Genomic DNA, 26,687 nt, shown 5'->3' on the forward strand with positions numbered 1-26,687 from the left:
TACATGCCTGTCATGTATGAATCTTAGATTGGGCTCATACTACTGTGACCAGTAGAGGTTGAGTTTCAGTAAGGAGAGTCTGTGTACTCCAGAGACTTGGGGAATCCAAGTACAGTCTTGCTGATTTATATATGTTGAGTGAGACTCAAATTGAGCTCATTGTTGTAAAAGCTCTGCTTTGAAAACATAATAGAGAGGCCACCACTGAAGGCTGTACCAGGAGACGTAGCCCAGGAGTATTGGGTGAGCCCCTTATTAAAATTGTTGTGTTTATATGTTTGCCTATTATGTTTTCTCTAACTGCTTCAGTATTTGTGTATTTCGCAATCTTATCGATCTGTTGCATAAAGTAACATAGTCACATCCATGCACATGAGTCTATAATAACTTAAATTGTTTGTCTTTTATCAATTCTAGATCAAGTGGTATCATAGCTCTAGGTTATTAATGTTAGACAAGATTATGTTGGATTTTGTTGTTGAATGCTAACTAGATCAAAGCTTAAATTATGAGAAGGAGAGTTGGTTGAAGATAACTCAGAAATTGGACGAGTCTATCCTAAGAGGAAAATGTCAAAAGAAAGTCCCTTGGAATCAGACTCCCAATTCATGGACAGTTTTATGACCATGAAAGCCATGGTAAAAGAAATGTATAAAGAATTTAAGAAGGGTAGAGATGAAGATTCATCAAACTCCAAACAAGATAAAGGAGTAGAATAATCTCTCCTCCATGACTACTCTAAAGGCAAATGGAAAGAAAAAAAACTTCCCACACCTCCTAATAGCCCTGAAAATAAAAAGAAAACATCTTTGATTAAATTAGATGTTAAATTTGATTTGTCGATATATGATGGAGAGTTAAATGCAGAGAAGACGGATAATTGGATTAGACAGATTGATGTATATTGCAGAGTGCAGAGCATTGATTTAGACAAAAGTAAGATTTAGCTGGCCATCCTACACCTTAGAGGCACTACCTTGGTATGGTGGGAAGGCAGGACACAAACTGACATGAAGAAGCATGGTAAAATTCATTCTTTCTGGAGTGAATTTGTTTCTACAATTAAAAATAAATTATATCCACTAGCTTATATGTAGCAAGCCATGATGAGATGGAAAGCTCTTCGCCAAATAGAAGGGCAAAGTGTACAAGGCTACACTCAAGAATTTAGAAAGAGAACTTTGATTCTTGGAATTTCTTTAGACTCACCTGAAACTCTATTGAAGTATATAGGTGGTTTACACAGCTATTTAAAGCACACCATTCTCATGTTTAATCCCACTAGCATAGATGAGGTATTTGTTCAGGCTACACATCTAGAGGCTAGAGGAAAGAATGTGAACCCGGAAGTTCGGGGATCATCAAAACCCACTGTAAGCAACAATAAGGAAAAGAGAAAACAGAAATGGAAAGTGAGGAAGACAAATGCTGTACAAAAGATCAAATCTTCATGCACTCACTATAAGAAGGATGGGCATGATGATGAACATTGTTGGATTCTGCATCTGGAGCTGAAACCCAAGAAGTACGATGGCAAAAAGAAGAAGACGGTTGTAGCTATTCAAAAGGATTTGGGGTCAAACTCAGGGGATGAAACAATAATCGCATCCACATGTATAAAAGGTAAAAATTCTGAAGCATCTACTAGTAATTCTACACAATCTACTGATAATGAAGAAAATGAGAGGAAAAGACATGAGCTTTTTCATATTCGAGTTATTTCCAAGCATAAAAAGATTGATACTTTGTTTAATAGTGGCTCACAAGTCAATTTAATTTCTGAAGCAATTGTAAAGAAGTTTGGATTACTAATGACACCTCACAAGAAACCATATCCATTAGGTTGGTTATGTGATAAAGTAAAGCTACAAGTGACTAGACAATATAAACTTAACTTTTCTTTTAGGTCAGCATTTGTAGATGGGGTTGAGTTAGATATAGTTCCTTTGGATATATGTCGAATTGTTTTAGGAAGTCCTTACTTGTATGATAGGAAAGCTATTTTCTATAGAGCCGAGAACAAGTATAAACTTGTTAATGATGGAATTGAATATCTTGTAAGAGCTCATAACCTCAAGAATAATTATACTCTTATAAACTCAGGGCAAATGAAAGGAATTGTAAATTCATGCAAACAATTTTTATTGATGGTTGTAAAGGAAAAGAAACCTAATAAAACCAGTATATTTGAGGGTTGTAATGCTAAACAGCAAGCTGATTTAGAATCAAAAAGTTGTTTTAGAATATGATATACTATTTCAAGAACCTAAAGGTCTTCCACCCAAAAAGGAAATAGTACATGATATTAATTTGCAACAAGATGCTCCATTGCCTAACATCGGAATGTACAGGTTGTTCGCTTTAGAGAATACAGAAATCAAGAAGCAAGTATAGGAGTTGCTCGAGAAAGGGTTCATAAGACCTAGCACATCACCATGTGAGTCTCCAATTGTCTTGGTGAGAAAGAAAGATGGCTCATGGAGAATGTGCATTGATTACCGAGCACTGAATAAGATAACAATCAATAATCATTATCCCCTTCCTCACATAGATGATCTATTAGATCAGTTGAAAGAAGCTATTTATTTTTCCAAGTTGGACTTGCATAGTGGCTATCATCAGGTTAGAATTGTAAAGCAAAATGCATGGAAGACTGCTTTCAAAACAAAGGAGGGATTGTATGAGTGGTTGGTTATGCCTTTTGGATTAACTAATGCTCCTGCTACTTTCATGAGAGTAATGAATGATGTACTCAGACCTTCTATTGATGATTTTGTCATTGTATATTTAGATGACATTCTTATATCTAGTAAAACATGGGAAGAACATTTGAAGCATGTAAAGCAGACTTTAGATGTTTTGAAAAGAGAAAATCTTTATGTTAAGCTCTCAAAATGTGAATTTGGCAAAACATCTTTTAATTATTTGGGTCATATTATACGGGGTGGTGAATTCAAGATAGATCCCTCCAAGGCTGCAGTCATTGTAAACTGGCCTCAACCCAAATTTGCTACAGAAGTTAGAAGCTTCCTAGGAGCATCACAGTATTGGAGAAAGTTTATTTCTAACTTTTCCTTGATTGCAGCTTTCTTACATGCTTTAATAGGATTGAACAAGGTGTTTCATTGGGGAGGCAAACAACAGAAAGCCTTCGACACCTTGAAAGAAAATATTAGTACAACACAAGTACTAGTACTGCCCAATCTTCAAAGACCATTTAAGATTGAAATGGATGCCAGTGATTATTCCATGGGAGCAGTGTTGATGCAGCACGGTAAACCCATATGTTATCATTCTGAGACATTTAATTCTGTAGTAGTAAATTATCCCACATATGATAAAGAATTGTATGCATTAGTACATAGTGTGAAAAAGTGGAAACATTATTTAATGGGAAAAGAGATAGTTATACACACTGCTAATCAACCACTTCAATATTTGCACTCACAAACTAAGTTGCAGCAATCAAGACACTATAGGTGGATGGGTTTTCTACAACAGTTTCATCTTGTTATCAGATATAAAAAGGGCATACACAATAAAGTTGTAGATATGTTGTCGAGACCAATCATAAATGCATCTACTATACTTAAGCATAATTTAGTATTGCATGAAAGCTACATTGAACAATATGCTCAAGATATAGATTTTAAATATGTATATGCAACTTTAAGTCATGGCAAACAAGTAGAAGAATTGGATTATCATGTTAAGGACCAACTCTTGTATCATTTTGGAAAGTTATGCATTCCACAAACTGAAAGAGTAAAGATAATCCAAGAAGCACACACTTCTCTAATATGAGGTCACTTTGGTGTAAGTAAAACGGTTGCACAGCTGCAAAGATTTTGTTATTGGCCAAAAATGAATGAGACAGTTTCTATATATGTAAGAGGGTGTACCATGTGTGCTAAAAGCAAGCCCAACAATAGAAAACTAGGCTTGTACACTCCACTACCAGTACCTTCTCATCCTTGGGAAAGTGTTTCCATTGACTTTGTTGGGGGACTGCTTAAATCTAGAAAAGATCATGACTATTTATATGTTGTTGTGGATAGGTTCAGCAAAATGTGTATTTTAATACCTTGTAACAAACAGATTACAGTTGAACAAACTATAAAGTTGTTCTTTCAGCATGTATGGGTTCATTTTGGATTACCCACTTCCATTGTATCTGATCGATATACCCGACTTTTTGGGAAATTTTGGTCGAGATTGTGGGAATTGATGGACACCAGACTAAAGAAGAGCACAGCTTTTCATCCGCAAATAGATGGCCAAACAGAAGTGGTTAACGAGATAGTGATCCAGTTGCTCAGAGGCTATTGCAGCAAGCATCCCAAGCTTTGGGATGAACATTTGTGTTATGTGCAACATGCTTACAACCAAGCTAAACATTCTTCTACACAAAGATATCCTTTTGAGACCTGTTTTGGTTTCGCACCCAAGTCTCCCTTGGATTTTGTCTTTGGTAAAGACATAGCAGTTGATGGACACAGTGATGTAGACAATGCAACCAAGTTCATTGAACAAATCTGAGAGATTCACCAGGCAATATAGGAACGGCTGGAAAAGAGCCAAGCCAAGTACAAGGCAAGGCATGATAAGCATCGGATTGAGCATAGTTTCCAAGTTGGTGATCAAGTCTGGTTGTATATCAACAAAGACAGAATGCAAGGTGAAGGTAAGAAGCTGAAGCCAATAAGGTATGGACCTTTCAAGATACTTGAGAAAATTGGTGAGAATGATTTTCACCTTGATTTACCAGCTTGCATGCACATCTACTTAGTTGTTAATGTAGACAGCCTGAGACTATTTGAACCTTCATTATTTAAAGATCCCGAAGAGCAGATTCAATTGCCTTCTATTGATGATCTGTTGCCTAAATATCTAAATGAGTTGCAGGAAGATATAGTTCTGGACAGGAAGGTGAGAACTGCATGTAGATGGGATGTTGAGTACCTTAGGATTGGACTCAAAGGTTCAAAACCAAGCAGTGCAAAATGGATAGAGATTAAGCAAGCGAGGAATCTATACCCTCACTTGATTGATGCTTAAAAACCAAATTTTGGTGGTCCAAAAGACTTTTTAGTGGGAAGGCCGTGATCCGAATTGGATCCTAAAACATTCTCTATGTTTTCATGAACTCTATGAAATTCATGCCAAAGTTTCAAAGTCTTACAAAGATCGAGCTTATCAGAAATATCCCTGAAACAGTTGCAATTTGTGAGAAGCACAGAAGCAACGAGGACCCTCGGTCAAGTGCACAGACTGTTGGCCCATGGTAATGCACGCTCTTACAAATTGGTAAAACAGGAGGTATTTTTGAGAAACGGAGGTGGTTTCTGATATGCGATTAGCAAACCCCTCAAAGATCGAAAATCCTCGAGCGACCCAGACCCAAAAAGTTATAAAATGTATAGATATCACATCGATTTCATTAGAGACGGGGTCCCACACAAAAACTGGTAGGATATCAGAAGGGCTTCGAGAGGTAAGAAGTTTCAAGCAAGTCCCGCCCAATGCCACACAATGGGTGCCATGCGTTTGGCAAAAGAGAGAGAAACCACTCACATCGGACGGGTAAACATCATGCTACTTACCTGCCCGATATGGACAGAAACTGTAGGATCTGGAGGCCCCAAATCGACGATGGAAATGCGATCCGATGGATGATCGGATTCAACAGGGTAAATAGGCCGAGTTGTATAAGGTTTGAAGTCTGGCATGGACAATGAGTTGGCAAAGATTCGTGTTTCACGGGAAATTTTGGAGCAAACGGAAATAACAATTGTTCAAACATTTCCAGGAGAACTGACACTTAGTTCATTACGAAATAGGTGGCCACCTCCCTATGAGGCATTACACAGTGATGATGACGCATAATAAAGGAATTCAAATGAACAAAGGCAAGGAAACCAGAAAGCCGAGAAGCAGAAATGAACAGTCAGAAAGTAGATTGGCTTTAAAATCCATGAATTGATAAAAAAAGAGCAGGCAGTGAGAAAAGCGAGTTAAGAAAGCTAAGAGCAGAGAACAGAGGGAAGAAGTTGAGTTGACCTATAGTGCAAAGGTAGCATCGAGACAGAGCCAAAGAGAGTCAGAGAGTTTGTGTGCTCCTAAGAAGGCTTGAGAGGTTCAAGCAAACTCCTCTGTACATGTCTATCATGTATGAGTCTCAGACTGGGCTCATACTACTGTGACCAGTAGAGGTCGAGTTTCAGTAAGGAGGGTCTGTGTAGTCTAGAGACTTGGGGAATCCAATTACAGTCTTGTTGATTTATATCTGTTGAGTGAGACTTAAATTGAGCTCACTATTGTAAAAAATCTACTTTGAAAACATAATAGAGAGGCCACCACTGAAGTCTGGACTAGGAGACATAGCCCAAGAGTATTGGGTGAACTCCTTATTAAAATTATTGTGTTTATATGTTTTCTTATTATGTTTTCTCTAACTGATTCAGTGTCTGTGTATTTCGCAATATTATCGATCTGTTGCATAAAGTAACATATGCACATCCATGCACATGAGTCTGTAATACCTTATATTGTTTGTCTTGGATCAATTCTAGAACAATAAGTTGTATTTGCATACTCTCTTACCCTTACTCAACTATTGTTAAAAAAAAAGATAAGTTTATGCCAAGCTTGAATTTGTTCTTTCATCGAGTTTCCTAATACATAACACATGAAATGCCCTCACAGATCTAGTTAAATTATTTTACTTGGTTTGACTGATCTAGAACATTTCTAAGTTGCCAATTTTCACTGGATTGCTTAGGACCAAACTAGTCTTGAGATTTTCTGGTATTAATAAGTTTATTTGGCCTTATTCATGGATTACTATGAACATTTGTTTTCATGGTTAAATTTTCATTGTTACCTTGAACACAATTCTCATTAATACAAAGGAAATAGCTATGCATGGATGGTTATAGTTTCTGTTCATATTTCTATAAAGATTGTGTATTGTTTCTTTATTATTCTTTTACGCTTTTGTTTAAATAAAAATACTTACTGTCTAATTTTAATTTTATTATTTACCTTATTCATTATTTTGTTGGTTTATACCGTTAGTCTAGGACTAACAGGACCTAACTCCTTCTAGGACCTATCTTGACCCACTGGGCTCAGGTTCCTACACACTTCAGAACCAGGGTTGTTCTGTTCACGAGTTCCAACTGACAGATTTGGATCTAACCTATCTATCAATATTATCATAAAATAATTTCTAGTTAGATTCCTACAGAATTTCCTTCGTGTATACCCAACCTTTAACCCATTACAACTTAGTAATATTATTCAAAAGTTCTAGTGTATCTTATTCCTATAATACTTACAATTGCAAACCAACCTTTCTTTCTATTCAAAAGGCTTACATATTTACAAAAACCTTTATGGTATGGGGAACCCAATTATTGTTTTTGATACACATACAATACATAGTTAGGATCAAACACTCATGGTTACCAACCCTTATACTTATCAATAGTACCATATTTTCGATAATACATATCATGAATATCAATCCACTATTCATTCATTTATATCATGACAATATTTCCAAAGAAAATTTCTTATTTCATATCAGTCACAGAGGAAACACAATTTCTACAAAAATATTAAAGGTTTCCAAAGAAATTGCACTTATCTATTTAGTAAAAAATGTCAGAGAATTCAATCTGGGTGAAGACCTCTCCCCACAACCAGTGAGATGGAAATTACATCTAATTCCCCCCCTGGGCCTTTTCAATTTCTAGAACAGTTAAAAGATAATGCCCCCACAAGTTTCTGATCTTGGCATCAAGGCTGTCGAGTCCAACCAAGAATTCTCAGACTCATAAGTCTATCTTAGGGATGCCACTGGCTCCGAGTCCAGCTAAGGAATACCTAAGATGACAACATCATGCCTCCTTTAACGCCTTGTTTAAGGTTTCCAGATCCTTCTCTCTTCTTTTCAAGATGCCTCCAGCCTTTTGTTGTAGCCTTCCTTGACTTATTTTCCCACTGAGATGTTTTATCTCTAGGGATAGAGGAAGAAATTGTCTCTAACTGTTTGGTAGATGAAAATTTCCTCTAAGGTCTTCTCCCATGAATTCCAAGACTTGTCATAACATTTCTTTAATCATAAATTAAATCAAAACTTTTAATCATTTAAAGTTTCTTACTAGGCTTTTCACTTAGTCCAAAATTTACCAAGTCTTACATAGTAAAAGTAAATAATGGTAAATGGAGTGTTACATTACACCTACACATCTCTCATATACTAAGTTATAAAACAACTTTTTAATACAAAAATAATAATATATATAAAATAAAAATATTTTTCTGATATATAAACAAATAAAATGATTGGAATAAAAGATAATAATGACTAATAACATCATACAACATTTACCTATTAATATAATTGATTGAATCATTTATCTAAAATATTAATAAAAACTATCTAAATAAATTATGGAAACTTGTATAACAATCTAAACAATTAAAAGCTTAAGTTAAAATTTTATTTCCTTTTTCTTTGATATGTAGTACTTTTCTTTGGGAAAGTAAAGACAGGTCGAGTAAACATTGATTTTCTTTGTTATCAAATTTTAAGATTGGACTTCCAATGTCCCTTCTTTCCATGTCTTATGTATTCCCCTTGCCACATGGTTCCTTTTAAAGAGGGTATTTGTGTTTTAATTCCCCCCATTTTTCTATTTTCTTCGTTGGGCATATAGTCACAGCATACTATTAAATCATCATGCATCCAAATCCCTCAGTTTTGGTCAAGGTGCAAGCTTGGTTGATAATAAGGGAGTCATTTTTTTACAAGTGTTATGCACCACCTGTCACACACAAACACACACACATATTTTGTTAAGCTTGGCAGGACCATTCCATTTTCTATTAAAATAAGCAAGTTTACACCACACAGATTAACAAGGTGGCCTCAACTTGACCCGAAGGGAAACCAAGTCTATTGGCCACTGGTCTGCATTGTTTGCGATCCAAAACCGATATAGTCTTAATCTTTCCAGCCAAGCTAGATATGTATCGGTTTCGTTTCCATACAATACATAACTATATATACTAATATTTGCAATATAGAATTTAAAAGTTATCCGCTTAAAACAAAATAATGCATGGGTAAGAGTCTAATCCTTTTGTTCCTCTAAGGTAGATTCAATAGGTGTTAGATCTTTGGCAGATGCTCCTGGCGTATCATTCAGCTCCATTATGCAATGGATATGGCGATCAATTCTATCCAACCTAATATCTTGTTTATGCAACTAAAAGAGGATTTTCTCCAAATCCTTCTTATAGCTCGACATTCCCTAGAGTGTCACCACCATTCCCATGCAAATCTACTCCATTTCCTTTTCTAATAAACTCTTCATTAGCTAGTACAAGTACATAGTTTTCTTGAACTATGTGATTCTTGCGTGGGTGTTTCCCAGATTCGGGACTAAGGTACTCCAATTATCCATTTCTTCCTCTCTCTTGCTGCCTTGTTTTACTTACTCTTCCCATTCTTCCAGCAATTTCTAGATTCTAGCATCTGCCCCCCTCTCGGTAAGCCTTCGTTGCTAAAATGATGAGGTGTTCTATTGACTTCCTGCCCCTGCATGGTTTTGACGTACTCGACGCCTTGTATTTCCTTAGTGCTGAGCCTCTCCTACCACGCCCATGTCCCTTCACAGCACGATCCATGACCTACTTTCGAGAACACTGGTGACATCCACAATTAGCTAAATTAAAACACAGAATTTCAGTTATGCGCCACCCCCTGGTGGCTCTATTCTGAGTGTTGTTTCCAACATAATATGTCTTTCCCTACTTCTCCTCTTCGCCAATTCTCACCATATTCAAGATGCGATGCACTGAAGCCCATAGCCCGCAATGGGGAGGGCCATAGCCCATACCCCCTATCACACCCTTTTTCCCCTCCCCATTACTAGCGTTTGCATGCAGGTCAGTCGGTCCTTTCCCAAGCCGAGCTTGCAGAACCCCCTTGCTTCTTGCAATTTTCATGTTATAGTTCAAGTTCCTTTCCTCCTCTACCCAAGTATCAGTGGCTCTATGATCCGGATTTAGACAGGAACGCAATAGATTACAGAGATAACCATAAATACAGAGATGCGATAACCATAAAAACAGAGATGCAGCGGAAATAATACTTCATTTCATTACTGTAAAATGCTGAAATATGTTTACAAACAGAAATGGAAAGAAACCAGCTAGGGCGATGGTAGCTTATCTCTGAGAAGAGATGTGGCGGCTACATGCCTCTGAACTGTTCCGAACTGTATTACAATGAGGCTCGAAGGCCTATTTATTGTTGAGAAACAATGGAAAACCCTTCACATCCCGAAACCTAACCCTAGAAGATGAAACGCCAAATTGTGGGCCCCGTTTGGGTAAATTGGTACATCAATTTCCCGGGGTCGTAACTTTGGCATACGATCTTCGTTTGATGCGTACAATAGCTCGTTAGAAAGATCTATCCGAGCACTACCACTTTGGGAAGGGCAACATCGGTCTATAGACCCATGTTGCCCCCAGATTCCCAAAAAAACATCGTTTAGGGCCTCAAAACGGCTCCGGAAGTTCAGGACCCGAAAAACTGCTAAAAATAGTAAGTTGTGCTACAATTAAGGAAACTGAAAATGCTGAAAGAGACAGTTGTGGGGGTCCAAATGGGTTGGTGGGTGGCCACCAACATCCACCTGGATCATTCCTCCCCCCTTAGGAAGCAATGGTCCCCATTGCGTTGAGTTCCTCCATCTGCTGAACTTGTCCTGCAATCTCTGATGTGTCCAGTGATGGTGGGAAGCATGGTCGACGATGGTCCACATTGAACATTTGGTGCAGGCGAAGGAATGGAGGAATGTTGTGCTCCAAAGCATTGTTCCCCATAGCCTTGGTACTGCTGTAAGGACCATGTCGGTGTGGTCTGAGCTTCTGATGGGTTCTGGTAAGGCGTTCTTTCTGTCGATGCAACCAGACTTTGTTGCCCACCTGAAACTTATGTGGTACCCCTGTGGGTGAGGAGAAGTTGTTCCTGTGTTCTGTCATGACCGTATCCTTTTGCTGCTGCTGCTGCATGGAGGAACCCTTTGCAGGGGTCATGGGTGTAGCAACGATCTTCCCCTTATTTTGGGAGTGAACCAGACAAATGAATTTCCTGGTCTGTGATATGAGCTTGCTGCCTTTCTTAGCAGTGATCAAAGATGTGGCAGTAGGTGGAGCTATCTCTGGTATCCTGTATAATGAATCACCCAAAGAAATAATGACAGCGCGAGGCCTTGACTCATACACAGCATGTCGCCTCCATAAGTATGGTTGGCCTAATAATACATCGCAAACATCCAGAGGTGTAACATCACATAATACCTCGTCGGTGAAGGGCTTGATGCTGTAGGGAAGGCGGCACTGCTGGCGAACTTTCAGATCTCGTCCTTCGTGAAGCCACCCGATACTGTACGGCTGCGGGTGTGGTGTAGTCGGTAGGCCCAACCGCTTCACGACCTCTGCTGAAACCAGGTTCTTTTGGCTACCACTATCGACAATGAATCGCAGCGGTGAACCCTTCACCCACATCTGTGAGTGGAAAAGACACTCCCCCTCCTCTGGATCTTCGGGCTCATTTTTCTTGATCTTGGCGGTGGCAACAGTGGCAGTGGGATCCGCATCAATGATCTGCTTCCCTTTGCCATTCACCTTGTCGGGTTCTGGCTCAGGATCGGAACATGCATCTGATTCGGAAGCCTTCAACTCAGCCACCAACGACTGCTTGGTCCGACACTCACTTGTGTTATGAGTGGGACTCTTGTGGAACTCACACCACTTTCCTGTGTCCTTCCTCGGCTTCGTGGTGTTGTTCTTTTCTTGCGGCCTTGACGGGTTGTCTTGGGTCACCCCGCCTTGGCTTTGTCCTTTGGGCTTCGGATTTGCAGATCCAAAGTCTCGCTTCTTCTGTTTGAACTTTTGCTCGATTTTGACAGCGTATCGGTATGCTGTGCCGAGTGAGGAGATGTTCAAGAACACCATCTCTTCCTGGATGTATCTGTGCAGGCAGCCACGGTATTTGAGCACCAGATGCAGCTCAGAATCTTTGATACCCAACTGTGTGCGAAGGGTATGAAAAATGTTTGTGAACTCCGGTACATCTTGGTCTCGTCCCTGCCGCAATGTGGTCCATTTGATGTATTTGTCCTCATAGCTTCCGACAGGGTAGTACTGCTCCTTGATGGCATCCCGGAAGTCATTCCAAGTGGGTGCGGTTGAAAATAGTGAGCCTGTACTTTCATCCTTCTGTTCGCAGTAGGTTTCCCACCAGTCCTTGACGTGGGGGGCTGCTTTGAGAAGAGCAAAAATAATCTTTTCCCGACTTGAAAATTCATGCACAGAAAAATACCCATCTAGCAGATTTAACCATTTATCTACGGCATCTGCGTCTATTTGACCCTCGAAGATGGGGATTTCAAAATTAACTTGTACCTTGAATGGTGTGGCGTTTCCAGAGTAGCTGTTGGAAGCCGATGCGTCGCCTCTGGGTAGCCGCTGAAGGATCTGCGCAAAGCTATCCATCATCGCGTTCCGTTGTCGCTCGAGGGCTTCTTCGAGCAAGATTTTGATAGGATCTCCTGCCCCCTCGTCTTTCTTCTCATCCGCCATGGGAGGCCGTCGGGATTTGCGAGGCTGGTCTTGCAAAGGTTCGACCAGTTCAAGCCCTAACTCCTTATATCCCGACCTCGTTGGGGACATGCAAAGAAAAACAGAGAAAAAAGCAGACCGCTCTGATACCACTGATCCGGATTTAGACAGGAACGCAATAGATTACAGAGATAACCATAAATACAGAGATGCGATAACCATAAAAACAGAGATGCAGCGGAAATAATACTTCATTTCATTACTGTAAAATGCTGAAATATGTTTACAAACAGAAATGGAAAGAAACCAGCTAGGGCGATGGTAGCTTATCTCTGAGAAGAGATGTGGCGGCTACATGCCTCTGAACTGTTCCGACCTGTATTACAATGAGGCTCGAAGGCCTATTTATTGTTGAGAAACAATGGAAAACCCTTCACATCCCGAAACCTAACCCTAGAAGATGAAACGCCAAATTGTGGGCCCCGTTTGGGTAAATTGGTACATCAATTTCCTGGGGTCGTAACTTTGGCATACGATCTTCGTTTGATGCGTACAATAGCTCGTTAGAAAGATCTATCCGAGCACTACCACTTTGGGAAGGGCAACATCGGTCTATAGACCCATGTTGCCCCCAGATTCCCAAAAAAACATCGTTTAGGGCCTCAAAACGGCTCCGGAAGTTCAGGACCCGAAAAACTGCTAAAAATAGTAAGTTGTGCTACAATTAAGGAAACTGAAAATGCTGAAAGAGACAGTTGTGGGGGTCCAAATGGGTTGGTGGGTGGCCACCAACATCCACCTGGATCACTCTACCTCTTGGTTCGACCCAACTAGGTTTCCACCCAGAGTTTCTGGCCTTGCCATCGTTCCAGTAGGGGTTCTAGTTAGCCCGACGCTTGCTTTGCATGTAGAGGGAATGGATGCATCACAATCCTCCTAACAGCTACTTCCCCATGCCCCCTTCTACCACTGCCTACCCTTCATGCATTTTATTGCCACAGTCAAACTCCCCCAGACCTTGTTTAAGGAACGCGGAGCTTCCCACCCCAACAGTCATGGGTATTACCCGTTTGGTAGAAGGTATGGACGCAAAACCAGGCAATGGCAAGAAATTGCCTTCCCCATTGCCACCAACAATTTTCTATCCCCCATGCTCTCTTACTAATTACCCTCCTTTCCCCCAGCAAAACCCCAACTAGAACATAATTACAGTGTTGGAGCAGAGTCGAATTACATACCCAAAGTCCGCAGGCGTTCGTCATCGAGCTTGGTTACTCCTGTTCCGATGTCCTCTTGCGACACTACAATACCACCCTTCTCCACAAGCTAACCCTCTAACACTGCGCATCGAGTTACATTGCCCACCTATATGCCCTTCCTTACCTCCATTCCTACCACCTTTCCCACCTCCCTAGCATGCACTCATGCTAAAGGTCACCACACCCCCTACGTTGAGCATGTGGGGGATGACGGTACTAATTTCCAGGGTACCAGTCATAAATACAACCAACCTGTCCCAATTGTCGTCCCACATCCCGATAGGGATCTTAAGTTGCTAAGTGTCTACTTTCTCGACTTTGTCTGAGGTCCTAAACCAGTATTTCACCCAAGGGTTTGAAGTTTTCATCCTAGGGTTGGACTAGCCACTATTTTTCTAACCTTTCTTGTTGATGATTGCATCCCCAGTTGGCCAAGAAGTCGGCCCCTTTATTCCCCTCCCTTCTGACATGTCTGACCTGAATGTAGTCGAACTTGGGGATGATTTCAGCTATCTCTTGGATGCGTCTTGTTTTCCACTAGCTCTGGCTGAGCTTATCCCACTTAGTGACATTATCTATTTTTCCAACATGTTTATGACCAGGCTTGAGTCCTCTTCCACCTCTAAGTTTCGGTATCCCGTTCTAACAGCTATTAGGAGACCCTGTAGCACTGCAGAAAACTCTACCTCATTTTTATTGGCTATCCCACAGAATTTAGCATAAATGAGCCGAGTGTTACCCTGGGGGTCCTAGAAGAGGCCACCTAGCCCTGCCTCACCTGGGTTCCCTTTAGACACCCCATCGAAGTTTAGTTTCATGAATCCTTCTTCTGGAGGGGTAAAATGAGACTAGAATGTCAAACGTACCCTAACTATCTTCCATTTCATGGTGGCAACCATTCCTGGGGATAAGTTGAGCTTCTGAAGGATACAGGCTTCTTAGGGGGGCACTTTCCAGTCGTCTTGATGCCATGGCTCAACAAGAATTGTTTCCCTGATATTCTGGACTATACCTTCCCATACTTTCTCCTGGGTAGTTGCTTTATTCTTAAAGATTATATGGTTTCGTTCCTTCCAGATCACCCAAAGGTTGAATCCTAGGGCCAGACCCCATGCTTGATTTATTACTGGGCTTGAGTAAATATGATTTTGCCATAGGAGAATTGTTTCTTTAATGTTATTTTGGTCTCGGTCCATTCTTTCGAAAACTCCTTGCATTTGCCTCCACTTTTTCTCTGCAAACAGGCATGTGTTGAGGATATGCTCCATGTCTTCTCTGTGTTGATGGCATAGCCAACAAAAGGAGGGCCCCTAAATTTTCTGCAATTGATCCTAGGTCAAGATGTGCTCTTTGCAAACCATCCAAAGGAAATGGGTTACCTTGGGCCACCATCCTCCCTTCCAGATTTTTTTCCATATGATATCTTGCCTATCCTGGTCTTGTCTTACTTGAATGTCATAGGCTTTGTTTATAGTGAAGGTGCCTTTAGTGGTATGTCCCCATCTCAAAATATCTGGATCATGATGGATCGTTAGTTGTCTTGACTTCAATTCTTTGTCAAGAGCTTTCCATTGTTCTATTTCTATTGCCTGGTCCCAGTCTTCCTTTGTCTTCCATCTCCTCCAGCTTCCCATTCCTTGGTCTTCTTTCTAGAATTGTTCCACCACATGCTTATTCATGTCCCTAGTATATTGGTATATGTCCCTGAGCTCCTGTCTCTCTATCATTTTTTCTCTTTGTTGCCATGAATCTATCCAGAATCTTGTTGTTTTTCCATTACGAATCTCCCAAAAAGCATGTTGGTTAATAAGGTGTCTATTGCGGGATGCCATATTCCACACCGTCGATCCTTTTGGGGGATCTTGATATCTTAGGATATCCTTTGTTCTCTCAGGCATATTGTATTTCCTTGTCCAAATTTGTTTCCATAGATCTTTTCCCCCTCCAATCCATCGCCACCAAAGTTTTTCTCCCATTGTTTGATTCAGAATATAGGGATCTCTGATGCCAAGCCTGCCATCCAATTTCTTTTTGGTCAATCCCTGCCACGATACCAGTGACCATTTCCTGAATTTTTGTGCTCCTCCCCATAGGAATTTTTTGAATATATCCACCATTTTAGAACACGCTCCTTTGGGGGCAGCCATGCCTAAAAGTTGGTATATGGAAATTGACTGCAGCACAGCTTTGAGGAGGATTGTTCTGCCAGCTATGTTAAGAAATCTAAAAGCCCAACAATTGAGCTTTCCTCCTAATTTTTGGAGGATTTTTTTCCAACAAGTACTTATTAGAGGTTTATCATAAAGGGGCATGCTCGTGTATTTGGTTGGTATATTTCCAGTACTAAACTCGAGGATTCTGGCTAGATAGTTCTTGACATTCCCTTGGGTATTAAAGAAAAAGATACAGAATTTTTCATAGTCCCTGAGGCTTCTGTAAAGGTGTTTAGGATTTCTTTGATTTGACGTGCTTCCTTCAAGGAGACCTGACAGAATAACATGATATCATCAACATATTGCCGATAGGTGATGGGCATGTCAGTACCCCATATCTTTAGGCCTTGAAGTTGGGATTCTCGAACCTCATTTTTTATGAACCGGCCTAATCCCTCGCTGCAATGATAAACAAGAAGGGAAATATAGGCCCCACATATCTAAGGCCCTGGGTTGGGTTGAACGTCAAGGTAGGGGTCCCATTCAGCAGAATAGAGAAAACTGGGGAGGATATCATGGCAAGGATCTAGTTTATCCATCTTTGGGAAAACCCATAGGCTTTGAGGATACTCGACAAGTAACCCCAACTGAGTCTATCATATGCCTTGGATAAATCTAGTTTTATCATCATACCAGGAATCTTTTGGGTCTTGAGAGAGTGGACTACTTCCTGAGATGTAATGAAGCCATCAAGGATTTGTCTACCCTCAACAAATCCTATTTGTTTAGGAGAGAGGCTTCAGATGTTTTACAATAAGAGTAGCAATGATCTTGTAAATGACATTACATAAGGCTATGGGTCAGAATCCTTAAGGATCTTCATATTTCGCAGTTTTAGGAATCAAAGCTATAAAAGTAGAATTAACACTGGGACATACCTTTTGGTTATAGTGTGATTCCTCAACAACCTCTAGGATCTCTTGCCCCATGAATTTCCATCTGGCTTGATAGAATTCTGATGTGAACCCATTAGGTCCAAGGCCTTTACTATTTTGCATTCCATGGACTATCTCTTCCACTTCTTTTAGGGTAGCTACGTGCATCAGGGCCATGTTCTGGTCTCGAGTTATTAGATGGGGTATGTGTTGCATGATCCTTTGAATGGCTCCTGTTCTATTCTCAGGGGTTTCCGAGAGAAGGTCTTTGAAGTGGTTGACTAAGAGTTCTTCCACCTCTTCATGTTGAACTTTGTGTTGCCCTTCCTCATCCTTTAAGGATTATATTTTGTTGTGCTGACGGTGGTGCACCATGGCTTTGTGGAAGAATCTTGTATTTTGTTCTCCTTCCCTCAGCTAATGGACCCTGGATTTCTGCTTCGATAGAATCTCTTCTTGTTTTCTTCTTTCCTCCATCTTATTTATCAACATTCCTTCTTCTCTAACCAACTCTTCAGATCTCCCTTCTAGATAATTTTTTTTTGGACTTTTGTCATACATTTGTTTATCTCATTCTGATCTTAATATATATATATATATATATATATATATATATATATATATATATATATATATATATATATATATATCTAGATATATATATATATATATATATATATATATATATATATATATATATATATATATATATATATATATAGTTTAATAAATTTCATAGATTATGTTTAAAAATTTCAAAATTAATTGAATGTCAAAGTTTTTCCACCTAAATAAAATAAAAACAATATAGCCTCTCTTTGGCAGGTATAAAAGTATTATAAAATTAAATGAAAATAAAATATTTCGATTTTGAAATGATTATGGTTTTTGGGCAAGCGGTATTGATAAACCATGGTACTAGCTCGTGGTAGCTTATTTACAAGTTATAAAATAAAAATAAAAGTAAATATTTATAAGATATTTTGATTTTGAAATGAGTTATGGTTTTTGGTCATGTGGTATTGATAAGCCATGGTATTGTCCCATCGTACTGTAACAAAGCCTTAATTGTTATGACACTTGGCAAATCTTTTTTTTTTAGATTTTTTATTTTGTAATATAATTTTTATATTTGACAATTCGATTTAAAACCACAAAAAAATGGTCATTGACCAATTAGAGAAAATAAATTTACATTTTCATATATATATATATATATATAGAAATATATATAGTCAAAATATTCAGTTTAATATTTATTTTGTCAAAACTTTAATAAACTTCATAGAATCTATTCAAAATTTCAAACTTATTGGAAGTCAAAGTTTTTGACCAAAATAAAAAAACAAAATAAAGGTTCTAGTTTGTTGAAAGGAAAAAGAAAATGGTAAGTTTGAAAGTTGTTTGTTGCATGGCATGTCAAAACAAGAGATCTTACCAATGAGAGGTCATAGATGCCTTTAAGGACAACATGTTCATGGTAAGTTTGAAATTTTTCCGCCACATGGCATGTCGTGACAATAAATGTCACCCAATGAGATGCCATATATGCATTTAAGGACAACATGTTGATCATCACTTTTAAAAATATCTTCTTTTTTAATTAAATTTTTAAAAAATATAACATTTACATTTATTATTTTATCAATATTTTTTAATTAAATGGTAAAAGGAACATAAATAACGAAGAAGGGAAATATTTTAATTCAGTAAGATGTGGTACAGGGCTTATATATCGACCTGTATTCGTTCAAAAATTTTCTGATAATCATAAATCAAATAGTTGTCTATAGAAACAAAGATGAGCATTATTGTGGTGCTAATGAGGATGAAATCCCTGGAAGTCATCATCTCCTTTATTGATCGACTGTGATCTCCATAGTTGAGCGATCAATGCCTTAGAAATTAGATAAATTTCTTAGTGTTGGGCTTTCTGTGTAATTATGTATATCAAATATATTTGAGAGTTTTTCTAATTATGGATTGTACATGTGGGGCACAAAATTTACATTTTCCAAATTGTAGAAGTGGGGCAGAAAAATTTCGTTTTCCAAGTCATCTATCTTGATTGTGGACTACCCACATGGTGGGTCATGGTTCTCATTAGCCTCAAAAATAAAATAGTGGATGATAATTAATGTTTACTAAGATTTTTTATGTGGTTTATTCGAGTTAATAAGGTAAGGGATTAATCAAAATTCTTTAACATTTATTTCTATATTTGAAAATCAGTGAAAAAGAGAAGGTGAGCAGTGTGACAAATAATTTGAAAATTAAATTGAATGTGAGTATAATATGGACAATCAAAGAGAAAGTTCTTTTCATCTTCAACCTCTTAATATCATACAAGGGGCATACTCTTTCATTCCTTGGTGTATTGGGAATTGACCAATGCTCAATTTCACTGTGAAGCTCAGGAGAATTAATTCTTATCTTATCAATGTTCATTTTCTTCTTCACACCATTCAAGACAAATAGATATTTTTGGTTTTCGAGATTGGGGTTGATCACCTCATAATATTTTAGTTTATTTTTCCCTTAACTTTTTATCCTTATGCCATCCTCGCTTGAGCCAAATGTGGGGGTTTTGGCTAGAGTTAGAATTAATTTTAGGAAGCCTCTTGGCCTCCATGTTGGATAACTTCTTATATGCAAGATACCTAGTCATAGCCATGCTATCAATGGGGGAAAGACTTGCTTCAATCAGGGGGATAGGGTAGGTAGTATTTTCTCTAATATTCAGGTTTTAGGTTATAAACTGCTTGACATGTATCTACTCAATCTTCCTCAACGACTCTCTATATATACCACAATTCCAAACCTCACAACCATATAAAATAACAGGAGTAATGAGAGTCTCAAACATGGTTTTTTTTCTTTTTAATCCCATATCTAAATATCTTCTAGCTTACTATATTGTCTTCTAAAAAATGTAAATTATACTTGATAAATCATTGTCAACCATTAACAAAGTTTCTAATTCAGTAATTATTACTCTCAACATATAAGAAAGTATCTCAGTGGTCAAAGAGTTTTTACAATAAATTTTAAAAAAGACCAATGTTCCCTCTCTACTTATATTATGTTCCCTCTCCCTTTATCAAAAGTGGATGCCACATGAAAATGAATCTATTTAAATTGGATGCTTAAGGATGTAACAACCCTCATGAAAATTCCATGTAATAAAAGTAAATAAAGGTGAAATAATAACCACATATGATGGGACATTTATTCCAAGATGAATTTTGGGAAAATTCTAGTGACGGTATCACTTGTGATTGTTTATGGATAAGGAAATGGCTAAGGATTTGGAAGGAAAAATGGAATTTTTGGCACAATTATTTATAAAAATAATGGAATTTAGGAGAAAAGGGAGGTGAAAGCTCACAGGGTGCATGTGAGGAGAAAAATGAAGGAAAATAATGGAAAATGAAGAAAATAGAGGCCTTATTCATAAAAATGCTACTGAGGATCTGTTGTTAACCTTTTTTTCAGTTCAGTGTTGGAGCTCTCTCATTATTCTCTCTCTCTCTCTCTCTCATACTCTTGGAGACATAGTTTTCTTGGAGCACTCTTGGAGGGTGTGGCATACTTGGATTTTTTGAGCAAGAAGGAAACGGAAGAGTAGGAAAGTGGAGGAGGGCATCAGGGTCAATAGCTACATCAAATTTTCCTGCATGTACCGAGTTGGATGTATGATTTCTTCACTAGTTTTGGCATGCATGACATATACATGTGGATTCTTGGTCATGATTTGTCACTGGCATGGAGGAGTGTCTAGATTGACATTGGATTGCCTAACCTTTCCATTTCCTAGATATCCATGGAGTTTGTTGGTCTATTTCTTTGTTGTGTTTTTGGTTGGTCCTCATGTTTCCTTCGCTTGGGTTGAGTTACTAGTTCCTGGAACCTTGGTTAAGCAAATGCTCTGGAGCCCTGTAACAACTTGTGTTGAGTTACTAGTCCCGTAGCCTTGGTTGGACAAACACTCTAGAGCCCTTGGTGGGTTGAGTTACTATTCCTGGAGCCTTGGCTAGATAAACGCTTTGGAGCCCGACGATAGTTGTGGGTTGAGTTACTAGTCCTAGAGCCTTGATTAGAACAAATGTTCTAGAGCCCTAAACGGCTGGGATAGAGACCAATCTGATGATGGTTTTGTGATGTCTAACCGTGAGTTGGAATCACTTTTTGATGGGTTGAGGTGGATGGCCTCTGGAATCCCTAGACGAGTTTCGATTGATGTGTTCTATGAGATCCCACATTCATGCTTGAAATATGGCATGCGGTGAATGACTAAAGAGAGATTTGGATCAGCCATTTAATGGCCAGGTGGAACATGGAAGTCCCATCCCAGGTTTGGATTTTGAATCATTAATGAAAGGTTACTTCTCCTTGTATATCTATGAGCATTTTGATGGATTATATGTGGTTTATATGGCTATACTTTCATTGGTATTCCTGCTGCTATTATGCTGGTTATGTATGTGTTTTATTACAACAACTATGTATGACTCTCATCATGTTTTTACTTGTAATTGAATAATCAATGTATCTATGACCCAATGGACGGAATGACAGTTGATGTGTTGAGGCATCAATGTTTCTTAGTGATTCTTAGCTAAGTATAAGACCCCTATGCTCAGATCTGTTATTTACACCTATAAATAACATATTCAGAATATGTTTGACAAAATTCTTGTCATGGATAGTAGGGGTCCAATCAAGGTATTATTCAAGTAATTGCACCAATATTGTTGTTTCTAATGTTATTATTATGAAGGTATCATGAAGTTTTGGGAAGTGACCTAGGCTTTGGGCCTGAAAACTGTGGCTTAATTCCCTAGGACATTGGCACAGAACTAGCAAAAAGAGTCCCTGGACACTGGCAAGCAAGCCTGTGAGAGTGTCCGAAGGTTCCTGGACGCTGCCATGTGCATAGCATGAGAGTGACTGGGGTTTAAGTTGTCCAAAAGTTCAATGGGACCCAAGGGAAAGATGCCTAAAATGTTGGATTGGTTCCTGAGGGTCCTGATGCTGATGTTGAATGTTTGTATGGTGTGCTTCCATTAGTTCCACTTCCTTAATGTGACTTAGGAGGTTGAATCATATCATAGTGGCCTCTCATTGCATGTTTACCCCGGCTGACCAATTGCTTGGGTAGATGTGGGAGGAGGGTGTTAAAGAGTGGTATCAGAGCATGGTTCACCCCTAAGGCTGGATGGGCTATGTGTTGGTCATGCATGCATGTCAGTTGCATATGTGTCTCTTACATTTGCATTCCATGTGCTTGTTGCATCTGCATAATGTCGATCATGGTTGTAGTGATGTCGTCATGTGGAAGTTGATGTTGTTATTGTGGAATGCATCGTCGTGAGTGTATGAATGGTTACATGTCGATTTATGTCGCTTACATGTATTGTTATTGTATTCTTGGTTACATTCTTGTATGATTGTTTACATTCGTGTATGTTTGGTTGCATGTATCATGCTTGTAGGTTTGGTTTCAAGTATTGTTCATTCATGCTTGATCTTATGTGCTTATGCATGTGTATAGTTGGTTACGTATTTCTTATGAATGTTCATGTTTGCATATGGTCAAGTGTATAGTGATGTAATGATGGTTGTTGTCATGCATGAGGTATTAGTATGTGTTGTTGACATTATCATGCATTGATGACTGGACCCTAGCTAAAATGATGGTTGCATGGTCATATGCTTATGTATTGAGTTTCTATATGCTATCATGATTATGTTATACATGTATCACATTGATTTGTTGATCTTGCAGAAAAGGTATCGTCCCCGAGCTATACTAAGGTACACTAGTTTATTGTGAGTTGGTTTAGATGACATGATATACCTTGCAGGAAGAAATATCAAATGGCTAGCAAGATGGTAGACTACAAAGATTCTCCTTATGAATTAGAAGAGCAGTATGGTGTTGGGAACTCTTTCGATTTGGAAGTTACACTGAGAAGGATAAAGGAAGAAATAAGGAGTTGTAAGGAAAATAATGATAGAATCATGTAGGCACAGGAGAAGCTAGTAGAGGTAAATGCGGTGACACTTAAGAGCTTGTCATATTTTCAGTGATAGGGACCACGCCAGATCAGCTATGAGCATGAGTATAGAACTACTGGGGCATATGGTAGTAGATCACATGGTAGCCATAGGTCAAATAGAGAATACACGGTCAGAGATTGTAGATTGTTGGACACTCTGGATAGGAGAGGGGATAGACACATGTATTATTCTAGTTCTGATTCAGATAGGCATCATGATCGTCATAGTTATCGTCCTTACAGGAGGAGTGATAGGGGATACTTTATGGATGTGTTTAAGAAAGCAAAGCCACCTACTTTTGATGGATAGTTAAAGAAACCACAAGATGTAGAGGCACGGATGCTTGGCACGAGGAAATTATTTAGGTTACATGACTATTCAGAGAACATGAAAGCTACACTGGCTACATTCAAGCTCAAAGGTAAAGCAAACATTTGATGGGAAGATGTGAATAATTTCAGATGCATCCATGAGGAGGATTTGACTTGGAGTGAGTTTGAGCAGCTATTCAAGAAGAAGTATTTGTCAAAGAGATAATTTGATGACGGGGAAAAATAATTTTATGAGTTAAAGATGGGATCCATGATAGATGATTAGTACACTAGCATGTTTCTGGAGTTACTGACGTATGTGCCTTATCTCATGGGGGAGAAGGCTAAGATCCATAGTTTCATTAGTGGATTACTAGTTTCATTCAAAGACATGATCAAGTTTGATAAGCTTAGATCATTGGAGGACGCCATTCGAAAGCTAAGGCATTTCTATGAGAAATCGAAGTGCAGGTGTGAGACTAAGTTAGATTGAAGAGGTAATGCAAAGAACAAAGGAAAATGGGACAAGAAACGAGAAAGACCTCAGGATTCAGGTAATAAAGAGAATGCAACACCACTTAATAAGTTCAATGCATCAGATAGCGGATATGGATACCGATTTGAGGAGCATAATAAGGATCCTGTGTGGTGTTGGACTTGTGGAGGAGATCATCACAGGAGGGATTGTCTATAGTACCAGAGTGGTAGGCCTAAGATGTGCAGTACTCATGAGGCACAAATTGTTGGAGATGTTGGTTAGAGTATTCCACGCATTTATACAACATTGGATAACAAAGATGCATACTATCAGGCATCTATCATTGAGATGGACGATAAGCTTTGTGATCAAGTTATTTCTATTTTGATTGACCCTGGATCTAATTATAGCTATCTTAGTCCTAACTTGGTGGATAAGTGTGGTTTGAGTAAGGAATTACATGCAAAGTCTTGGTTAATGCAGTTGGCTATAAGTACAAATAAGCGAGTTCATCATTCGGTAAGATCTTGTGCATTTGATCTTAACAGTATGCCTGCCAAAACACATTTGAATGTATTACCATTGGGATCATACAATATGTTGTTGGGCATGGATTGGTTGTATCTTCATAGAACAAAGGTAGATTGTTATGAAAAATCCATTGAGTGAGTTGATGGAAATGGGGAACCAAGAGTCTTACAGGGAAAGAAGAAAGCCACATCAATTAGGATGGTAACAACTATGCGACCAAAGTGTAGTCACATGAAAGGGTGTATGCTATTTTCAATGCACATTTCTAGTGATAAGGTTAAGGAAGTTGAGGATGCAGATGTGTTGAGTAGGTACCTATTTTTACAGCAGTTCAAGGATGTATTTCCTAAGGATATTTAGAGTTTCCACCTCATAGGGAGGTAGAAGTTTCTATTGAGTTAGTGCCAAGGGAAACTCCAGCATCAAAAGCACCTTCTAGGATGAACACACTTGAGTTGGTTGAGTTAAAGTTGCAGCTGAAGAAAATTTTGGACAAGGGGTACATTAGGCCAAGTGTATCACCATGGGGTGCACCGATATTGTTTGTGAAGAAGAAAGATGGTACTCTCAGATTATGCATTGACTACAGGCAGTTGAATAAAGTGACCATCAAGAACAGATATCTGTTACCGAGGATTGATGACTTGTTTGATCGGTTGAAGGGAGCAACAATGTTCTCGAAGATCGAATTGAGATATGGATATCATGAGGTACACATAAAAAAGGAAGACATTTACAAGACAATTTTCTAGACTAGGTATGGGCATTATGAGTTTGTTGTAGTTCCATTCAGTTTGACTAATGCTCCAGCTACATTTATGTGCTTGATGAATAGTGTGTTGCGTCCATATTTGGATAAGTTTGTTATTATGTTCATTGATGATATACTGGTATATTCTAAAAATGAGGAAGAGCATGTTGAACATTTAGCCGCAGCATCAAGGTTGTTAAGAGAGCATCAGTTGTATGCTAAGATCAACAAGTGAAGTTTCTTTCATAATGAGGTACACTACTTGGGACATGTTGTCTCCAAGGAGGGCATTATAGTAGATCCATAAAAGATAAGATCCATCATGGAATGGGTAGCTCCTAAGAATGTGGATGAGATGAGATATTTTATGGGGTTGACATGCTATTATAGGAGTTTCATCAATAACTTCTCATACATTTCTTATCTTATCACATCATTGCAGAAGAAGGGAAAGACGTTCGAATAGACAGAAATAAAGGAAAAATAATAACCACGGATGATGGGACACTTATTCCAAGCTTAATGTTGGGAAAAATCCTAGTGATGGGGATCACTTGTGATTGTTTATGGCTAAGAAAATTGGAAAAGGAAATCGCTCAGGAGGAAAATGAAGGAAAATAATGGAAACTAAAGAAAATAGAGGCCTCATTCATAAAAACGCTTATGAGGATAAGTTGGAAAAAAAATTTCAGTTCAGTGTTGGAACTCTCTCATTATTCTCTCGCTCTCTCATACTCTTGGAGACTTAGAGTTTTCTTGGAGAAGTCTTGGAGGGTGTGGCATACTTGGATTTTTGGAGCAAGAAGGCAAAGGAAAAGCAGGAAAGTGCAAGAGAGCATCGAGATCAACAACTACATAGGATTTTGTTGCAGGTACCAAGTTGCATGTATGATTTCTTCACTAGTTTTGGCATGCATGGCACATGCATGTGGATTCTTGGTCATGATCTATTACTGGCATGGAGGATTTCCTAGCCTTGCCATTTCCTGGATAGCCATGGAGTTTGTGGGTTTATTTTCTTGTTGTGGTTTTGGTTAGTCCTCATGTTTCCTTAGCTTAGGTTGAGTTACTAGTTCTTGGAGCCTTGGTTGAACAAACGCTCTGGAGCCCTGTAACAACTTCGGTTGAGTTACTAGTCCTATAGCCTTGGTTGGACAAATGCTATGGAGCCCTTAGCGCGTTGACTTACTAGTTCTGGAGCCTTGGTTGGAACAAATGCTTTGGAGCCCTGGATGGCTCAGATAGAGACCAATCTAATGATGGTTTTATGATGTCCAATCGTGAGGTGGAATCACTATCTAATGGGTTGAGGTGGATGGCCTCTGGAAACACTAGATGAGTTTTGATTGATGTGTTCTATGGGATCCCACATTCATGCTTGGAATATGGCATGGGGACTGTGAATGGCTGAAGAGAGATTTGATTCAACCATTCTACAGTCGGGTGGAACATGGAAGCCCCATCTCGAGTTTGGATTTTGCACCATTAATGAAAGGTTATTTCTCCTTATACCTATATGATAATTTGATGGAATATATGTGGTTTATATGGTTGTACTTTC

The sequence above is a fragment of the Pinus tabuliformis genome, chromosome 8 (assembly GCF_031772625.1).
Source record: "Pinus tabuliformis cultivar Carrire ecotype Pingquan chromosome 8, CPIR1, whole genome shotgun sequence".
Lineage (NCBI taxonomy): Eukaryota > Viridiplantae > Streptophyta > Pinopsida > Pinales > Pinaceae > Pinus > Pinus tabuliformis.